Source organism: Zingiber officinale, chromosome 11A (assembly GCF_018446385.1).
Source record: "Zingiber officinale cultivar Zhangliang chromosome 11A, Zo_v1.1, whole genome shotgun sequence".
Taxonomy (NCBI): Eukaryota; Viridiplantae; Streptophyta; class Magnoliopsida; order Zingiberales; family Zingiberaceae; genus Zingiber; species Zingiber officinale.
Window position 1 is genome coordinate 35798047 of NC_056006.1, and position 8704 is coordinate 35806750.

Sequence of the window (8704 nt, forward strand, 5' to 3'; positions counted from 1 at the left end):
CATTAATTTTTTAAGTTAGATCCCGTAATTATCATCCGAAGGGATAAATAACCATCCAACTATAAATTAAACTTATATTACTCTTGTTAATATTTTATGAATGTCATATAAATACAATTAATATTGAAAAATTAACACAAACTATTAACATGTATCAATGGCTAGCTCAAGCCTATAATGTGACTCGGAACTCTGTTTATTACTACGCAACATTATTACCCCATAATATTATCTCTCCAACACCAACAATCTACAATCCATATCTATTAATCCATTAGGATTTGGGAGCAAAATAATGCTATATAAAAGTACAAGTACTGGTAAAAAGGGAGGGATGAATAACTTCGTTTCTTTGATTTAAGTATGCATAGAAAATTTGAGCCGAGGTTGCAGAAGGGATTCCGAATGCATTTTTTAAATTTTTATTTCAATAAATAAACAGCCGAAGCAAAATAATAATCTAAATTATTACAACATACTAATCACACACATATAGAATACACACATGCGTTAGACATAACCATATATCAAAGTGTTCATTTATGAGTTATATCTGTAAGTTCGTAATTGAACCTTGTAGAGAGTTTTAACTAACCTCGCAAGACTAGTCTCTATCAGAATTAACGAGCAAGCTTAACGAAGCTTGCTCTATCAATATCAATGCCGAGATATCTTCAAGACGGCTTTCCTAAGCCACAAGTTTTTTTGTCTCCAATCGATACTAGTCAACCATGGAGACGAAGCGATCTGAGTAAGATCTTTGTCTCAACTTTGTGTCCAGTGGTGAGGGCAACCTGGTGGCACTATTAGTTAGAGCCCTAGAGTCAATCATATGATGATTGTTGTATGAACTCATTGTATCATATTCCTATGTATATAAAGGCATTTTATATAAAGACATTTCTTTTTTGTTATTATACTTACTTGTATTGGTGTCAAATAACTAAGTATAATAATGTCCTTGAGTAGAAGGTTCTTATCTATATCATCGATTGGATGAATCGATAGTGAGATGATATAGACAACACTACTCTTAATCATTCCTAGTTAAGTATTAACATTCAGGGACAATGTTAATGCGATGAGACTAGCATGTAGGTCAACTCGATGACTTGATCTCACAAGTCATGGATATAGAGATATCAAGTTGACACATGGGTATGCATTGGAGAATGTATACTGAATGACCCGCCATGAGAAAGTATCATGAATCGTTATATGAGTGTCATATACTTTCTCATGTGGCTATTAGTATGACTATTAGTCCTTAGACTTGAAGACATCATGGTTCCCTACATAAGGAGTTGCATACTTTGGCTTCGTCAAACGTCACCCGTAACTGGGTGGACTATAAAGGCGATTACTGGGTATGTAACAAATTATACAGAGGGATGTGAGTGATGTAGATGGAATCTATCCCTCCTATATAACGGGAGTGACATCGTTATTCTTGATAGAGTGAGACCACTAAGTGCATGACCATGCCCAAGTGAGTCAATATGAGATATTGAGCTCATTTGATTAGAGTGAGTCTACTTGGAGTTCAAGATTTAGATTGATTAGAGGATGACACGGTCTATGCCTCAAATTGATCAATCTAGATGTCAAGGATAGAAGGGCACTTGTCATATATTGTGAAGAGTCACAATTAGTAGTCACAAGGTGATGTTGGATCTCAACATTCTTGTAACTTGGGTAGTAATGATGTGTTGCTAGATACTACTCATTACTTATACTTCTAAATGGGTTTAGGAGCATTGCCAACGTTACAAGAACCTATAGGGTCACACACAAAGGGCAATTAGATGGAGATTAGGTTCATTTGATGAACCAAGAGGATTAGGTTCATATGATGAACCCAATTGGATTAAGAGTAATCCAAATTAAACTAATTGAGTTAGACTCGATTTGATTCATGTGTTCAATGGATCTAATTTAGATTATGTTTCATTGAATCAATTTAATCAATGAATAGAGATTCATTATATTAAATTGATTTGAATCAAATGGTTAGATTTGATCAACCATGGGAGAGAAGTGGTCAAGTTTGACTTGACTTGAGAGGGAAGATGAAAGGTCAAGTTTGACTTGACCATTGTCACCTCATTTTTGAGTTGGCATTAAATGGGCCAATGATGATGTTCCACATCATCAAGGTTGGCTTATGTGTGTGCGACATCATGAGGGAGATCAAGAGTTGTGACTCTTGATATCCCATGGAGGTTTAAAACCTCTCCTTGAAGTGGCCGACCACTTAACTCATTGTGAGAGTTTCATTTTGTTTTGTAACTCCATCTTCTTCCTCCTTGCTTTCTTCTTCTCTCCCTCTCCTCCACCTTAGCCGAAACCTCCTTGAGTGCTAGCACACTTAAGAGGTTTTTTCTCCACCTAATCGTTCGTGTGGATACACATAGAGGGGTGTTCACTTGATACCCTTGAGATCCGGCATCTTCTTGGACGAGCGGGATAAGCGAAGGGCTTCGCTACAAAGGTATATCTTTCTTCCATGTAGATCTAAGGTAGATCTAGGATTAGAGAAACTTGTACACGAAATTACGAAAAATTTTATCTTCGCACGGATCCGGTGGCATGGGATTTCGGGGTTTCCGCAACGCAAAAGCGGTTTTTGCGGCTCAAAAATCCCAACAGTGGTATCAGAGCCACGTGCGAAGCGTGTACGAGTTTCATTTTTGTTTTTATGAAAAACATTCAGATCTGTAAGTTTCTGTATATTTACAATTTTTATAAATTTTATGGGTATTTTTCTCGTATAGGCGAAGCAACATGTGTTTGAACACTTGTAGGCTTCGACTACCGAGAAAACTCTTCCGAAACGGCAAGGTTTCGCCCAAATCATTTTGGGACAGCGGCTTAAGGCGCTGTAAGATCGTCGTAGGATACTCGTGATATTCATTTCACGAGAAGGGGCGCTGCCCCTAACCCTGCAAGGGATATTGTCCCGCGATTGCGCCCGAAAATCGCTAAACGGGACCATCAGAAAATTTTGACTCATAAAATTGTAAAAATAGTAGTAAAAATTACAGAAATTTATGGAAAATACATAATTTAGTATTATGTATAATTTTGTGATGGACATGGCTCAAAAACCCCCAATTAGATTGGAAAAATTATGTTGTAATTCATAATATGGCCTACGTGTCATTTTGTGTGTGTGTGCGTGTTGTATATGATCGCGACCTGCGCGTCATGCCTTCCTTTATTTTATATTTCTGTTGTAAATAGTTTAGACTCGAATATAACTCGAGTTTCAAATTTGTAATGTACAAAAATTGAAGCGGTGGAAGGTCCACTCGAGGAGGAGTTACGAAGAGGGCGCAAGCAACACATGGCGGTCAAAGGGAGGAGCTTGGAGAAGCTGTTGACCCTAGGTTGACCATCCGATCTTCTCATTGGCTTGAGAAGATCGTAGTAGGGCCATGACCTAACAAAATTTAATTAATTGCTTGTGTGTATATGTGATGCATGCTAGTGTAGAGTAATTAATTAGTACTTTAACGATTAGATTAGATCTAAATTGAGTATATGATGCACCATGATTAGATTAGATCTAAATTGAGTATATGATACACATCAACAATTAGATTAGATCTAAATCGCGTCAACTCGAAATGCCTACCATGCCGTGATACCCATCACTACCTCGATCACATGTTGTTGTTGAATCTGCCAAAGCAGAGCAACGCATATTATCTTGGTAGGGTGTGTTGGGACAATCTTGGCCCCGCCTATCAATGCATGGGTGAGTACAAACTCAATTAGATTGAGTAAAACTAGTTAAACTCAATTGGATCGGGTTTAACTATAGGTATTTTCCAATGGTTGGTAGATAGGTCAAAATCACATTTATATTAACTCTTGGACGATTTAGCCAAAGCTAACTCAAGTTTTAATATACATGCGGATCTTGATCCTATAAACAAGAGTTGCATAGAGATGTAATTGGTAATTAGTTACCTACCGATCATACTAAGTCTTGGGCAATTTAGTCAAAGCTAACTCAAGGCGTAGTATGATGTGGATCTTGTCCCGCAAGAATTATAGCTAGTTGGTTAGAATCTAGTAGGTGTGGTTTGACCACATCCATGACTTGATTCTACAAAAGTTCTATAATTCAGTGGGAGCATCATTTAGTTAAAGGCCTAATTAAATGATTAGTGGAATATGATTATTTATTTTTTGCATTTTCTGTTGTAGATTGCCATGTTATCAAACGCGAACACCTTCTCCCTGCGTTCTGTCCTTGATAAGGACAAGCTCAATGGAGCTAACTTCCTGGACTGGTACAGGAACCTGAGAATTGTTCTCACACAGGAACGAAAATTGTACGTCACTACAAGAAAAACGTCATTCAACAACACTCAAACGACAACGGTTTTATACTAAACCATTGTCTTTTTGCCTTTTAACAACGGTTTTAACAAAAACTGTTGTCTTTTAGTAATTTTTTTGGCCTATGACAACGGTTTTTAAAAACTGTTGTCTATTTATGTTTTTTTGGGGATACGACAACGGTTTTTAAAGGGTACGACAACAATTTTTTTAAACTATTGTCTATGTGCCCTTTTTTGGGATTACGACAACGGTTTTTAAAAACTGTTGTCTATTAAGTGTTGTTGAATGCGATTGTTTTTCCTTTCGCCACTTTTTCTCCTTCGTCATTTGTCTGTTTTACGCCTTATTTTTTTGTCTCTTTCCCAAAACCCTACTCTTCGCCGCCTCCTCCTCACCACCCTCTTCGCCGCCTCCCTCCTCACCACCCTCTTCACCACCTTCTTCGCCGCCTCCCTCCTCACCGCCCTCTTCGCCGCCTCCCTCTTCGCCGCCTCCCTCCTCACCACCCTCTTCGCTGCCTCCTTCCTCGCCGCCCTCTTCGTCGGCTCAACTTTCGGCCTCGCCACCTCCTCCTCGCGGCCTCTACTTTCAGCCATCTTCACCGCCTCCTCCTCGTCGCCTCGACTTTCAGCCATCTTTATTGCCTCCTTCTCACCAGCGCCTCCTCCTCGCCACCATAGGGATCATCATCATGGTCATGTGCATGATTCAGCTGTAACTAGCGTCAGTATAGTTTCTGAGGGGACTTTGGATCTCGATGAGGTATCTTCATGTCTCTTGCTGTTCGATATGAAGCTCTAGTTTTTGTGCTAAGCCATTTCTGTTCTTTTGTTTTTGTGGCTTGAAGTTGATTGTAATGATTTCCTGATGACTTAGCAATGTACTCTTGCAATCCAACACCTACTTGTCAAAAATTGATTAGAATTTTGGTGCTGGCATCAGATATCGAGCCCATTTCTCCATGATGAAATTACTTCTGGAGTCCCTAACATTTTGTTGCATTATATTCTCGCTAGATTAAAGACCGGCATGAACTTCTCTACTAGATTTAGAATTATTTTACTTGGAGAAAATAAATTTGCCTACGGCATGCTATTTCACATCTTCACTTTTAAGTTAAATGCTTCCAAAAATGGGCAGAAGATGGAAAATGATTGTAGAACCATTCGGCCTTACTATGGATTTAGTTGTAAACACATTAGCGTTTTCCTTAAATTTACCAAGCTTAGGTGGTTTAAATTATGGACACATCTTGTCCTATTAAGGCCAAGTGTGCTTTTTCTCTTTGGAAACCAAGATAAATGTTATAAGATCTTGGGTGCTTTTACATTTCAAGTTCAATTTATCTGATATTTCTTTCGCAGTTCAATTTTCAGAAATCAATTAAACCGAATCATTCTTGAAACACCAAGATATAGAACCTTCATTTTTGTGATTGACACCTTTGTAGTACTGAAATAACTCGCTCCTCTACCGAATGGACCTCATAATTGATCGCTATCCATCTTTTCACCTTGTTCCAAAGAGCACAAGTGTTGGGGCACTCAAAGAACAAGTGGTTGTTTAACTCATCATGTCGCCGACAACATACACAACCCTTGTTCGGTTCATATGACATTATGTCTGTTGTTCGTAGTTTCCCATGTGCAAATAGTCATACAATGAAACGATGTTTTGGCATGATCTCTGGCCTCCAGACCACCGGTGCCCAAGTCACCTCCGACCCTCTTAGTTTGAAGAACTCATAGGCATTTGCAATCCCCTTCTTCTCTACTGAGAACCACTTAATTATCATCATGTTCGCTACACCAATTTCATTTAAACCCCTTTGGATCTTGTTCCAAATGTCCACAAGCCTCTTAATAAGAGGTGAGTCCGAAATTGACTTCCTAATGCTAAAAATTAACACTCTTGATGTAGTGTTGGTGCACCCATTTCACCCATAGCGAGTCAATTTTGGATTAAATTTCCCATAGTGTTTTGTTTAGTAGAGCATCATTCCATGTATGAAGGTCCCGAAGTCCATATCCCCCATCAATTTTAGAAAGACAAATGGTGATCCACAATATTGGAGGATGCGCTAACAAGATTTCACATCTCACATGTTAATAACTTAATTTCTATTCTGATCTTTTTTTCTTTGGTTTTGACCCTTTTTGCAGGGTTTTAGTGATGTTAAAATTTCCACACTGAAGTAAAATGAAGCATTGACAAGAGAGAGGGAAAGGGAGATTATACAGGTAACATATTTTGAAACATTTGGATTGCCTGGGTCAGTAAATCCATCTTATTCATTTGTGGGTTGGTGTTATGAGGTTCAATGGCTATGCGTATTAGTATCATCTAAATGTTTCAGGACTTTATGGATAATTTTTGTTAAAGGTTGTAGAATCAGTGAAGGAACTTGTTCAAATCATGATAGATCTCTCAGTCCTTGTCATAGATCAAGTAAGTTTTTCTTTTGATACTTAGTGACCAGGAGTTTATGTGGATACCATGCATCATGTTATGATACATGTGATATTAACAGGGAACCATGTTTGATGGATTGATTACAATGTACATAATGTTGCAAGTTTAGTGGAAGATGGCTTTAAATAGTTAGAGAAGGTTCTTTCTCTTATTGTTTTTTTTTTGTCTTATGCTTTGTCCTTTGTCATTCTTTAATTGACTAGATATCTAAAAGATGTGAGTTGGTTATGTTAGTCATAGAAAATATTTAAAAATGACCTCTTTTTTGCTAGTTATTTGCGATTATGAAGTAAATTTTGGTTGATGTCATAAAAGGAATTTGTTTGATGCCCATGAGCCAAATGGAGATGAATAGATAGTGACCCTTTCACTTAAAAAGGTTATGGAACATATACCTTGGTTGGTTCATGCTCTATGCTTTTTATCATGAGCAAATATTTGCTCGTGCATCTCTTTTTATTGTTCTACTCATTTTCACATTCTTGAATCTTGACTTTATATTACACGTTTATAAGTTTTATCAGTTGCCTAACTTTTATGAATTGCCATTTTATTAGTGTTCTTTTTCTCCAAACAATGATGTCTTTTTGGAAGTAATGGCATTATTGTGCATCAGTATTATCTTAGACTATAGAAAACAATTTTTGATGTCACCAGTCAGAACAAAAACAAAGATTTCAATGTATTGTTTTCTTTACTCACCAGCCTATTAGAAAATCGAGTGCTCTATTAACTACTGCTATATCATCTGGTAATCTTGTAGCTGGCTCAAACCAGATCCCTAGTAAGGTAATTCCAATATATCCCCCTTGATTTGGCTTTTGCACAAGAACAACACTCTATTTTAGATAACGCCTTGAATAACATTTAGATCATTCAATTAAAAGAGAAACTAATGCTGAAACCTGATATTTCTTTCTATATAGGGAGACTGCTGATGCATGGGAAAGCAAAAGGTTATGACCAGCTACATATGGTTCAACAGATGAATTCCCTTTGCTACAATTGAGGCCAAGGTAAGAGGCCAAGGAGGAAGAGTAGTGATTTGGTGGAAATATTCCCAGATCATGGCCAAGGATGGGTTCAATGTTTGGCTCAATGACAGTGATCCAGTATTTCACTCTATCCCCCAACTCTCTAAAGCACACATCAGCATAAGCAGTGAAGTCCTCTCTGCATCACAATGGACACTATCTTAGACATTATTCGAGGAGATGCAAATGAAAGGGTTGTAGTAGAAATGTACACAATCTTTGGGCTCAAGAGTCCAGAATATTCATCTTCCAAAGATTGGGGGAGGTCAAAGTGAAGAAGAGTGACATGAGGTTCAATTCCTGCCGGCCAAACACAGTTTGGTAAAATTATGACTGAAAATTGTTAAGGTATGACCACTATTCTAATTATACCATATTTCTTGAGTTCATTGATCAAGTTATTATAATATTGCACCCCTTCTAGAGTAACTGGCCCTCTACCATCTGCAACATGGCACCAATTAGAATCATGTAATGCTTAAACTATTTGGTCAGGAAAATAAATTATTGCAAGGTGAATGCCGACTAGGAATGACTCTGCTCTAGGAGATAGAGAATCTGTAGGCATCCAGGCCCATGTCATGCATCAACTTCATATCTTCCTGCTAACAAGAAAATCCAAAATTTTATATGCCTACAGTTCACAGGATTGCATAATTGCGTAAAAAAAAGAGCAGAATTAGATACTTGTTTTCCACCAATGTGCATAGTCATTCATAAAAAAGAGCAGAATGAAATTGTTATCACTTGTCTTTAATAATCAACTAATGCTCTTCACTCTTCAGTCCTTACTAAAATGATTAAGATATTCTAAAGTTAGATTTCAGCTTGATGAAGAATGTTCT

General features: G+C 37.6%; 1 long non-coding RNA gene across 1 annotated transcript; it reads right to left on the reverse strand.

Moving 5' to 3' along the window:
* Positions 1–7953: 7953 nt before the first annotated feature.
* Positions 7954–8268, reverse strand: LOC122031056. Its single transcript, XR_006125716.1, has 3 exons — positions 8232–8268; positions 8072–8159; positions 7954–7998 (listed from the first exon to the last, which is right to left on the reverse strand). It is a non-coding gene; the product is annotated as an uncharacterized LOC122031056 (long non-coding RNA).
* Positions 8269–8704: the final 436 nt, after the last annotated feature.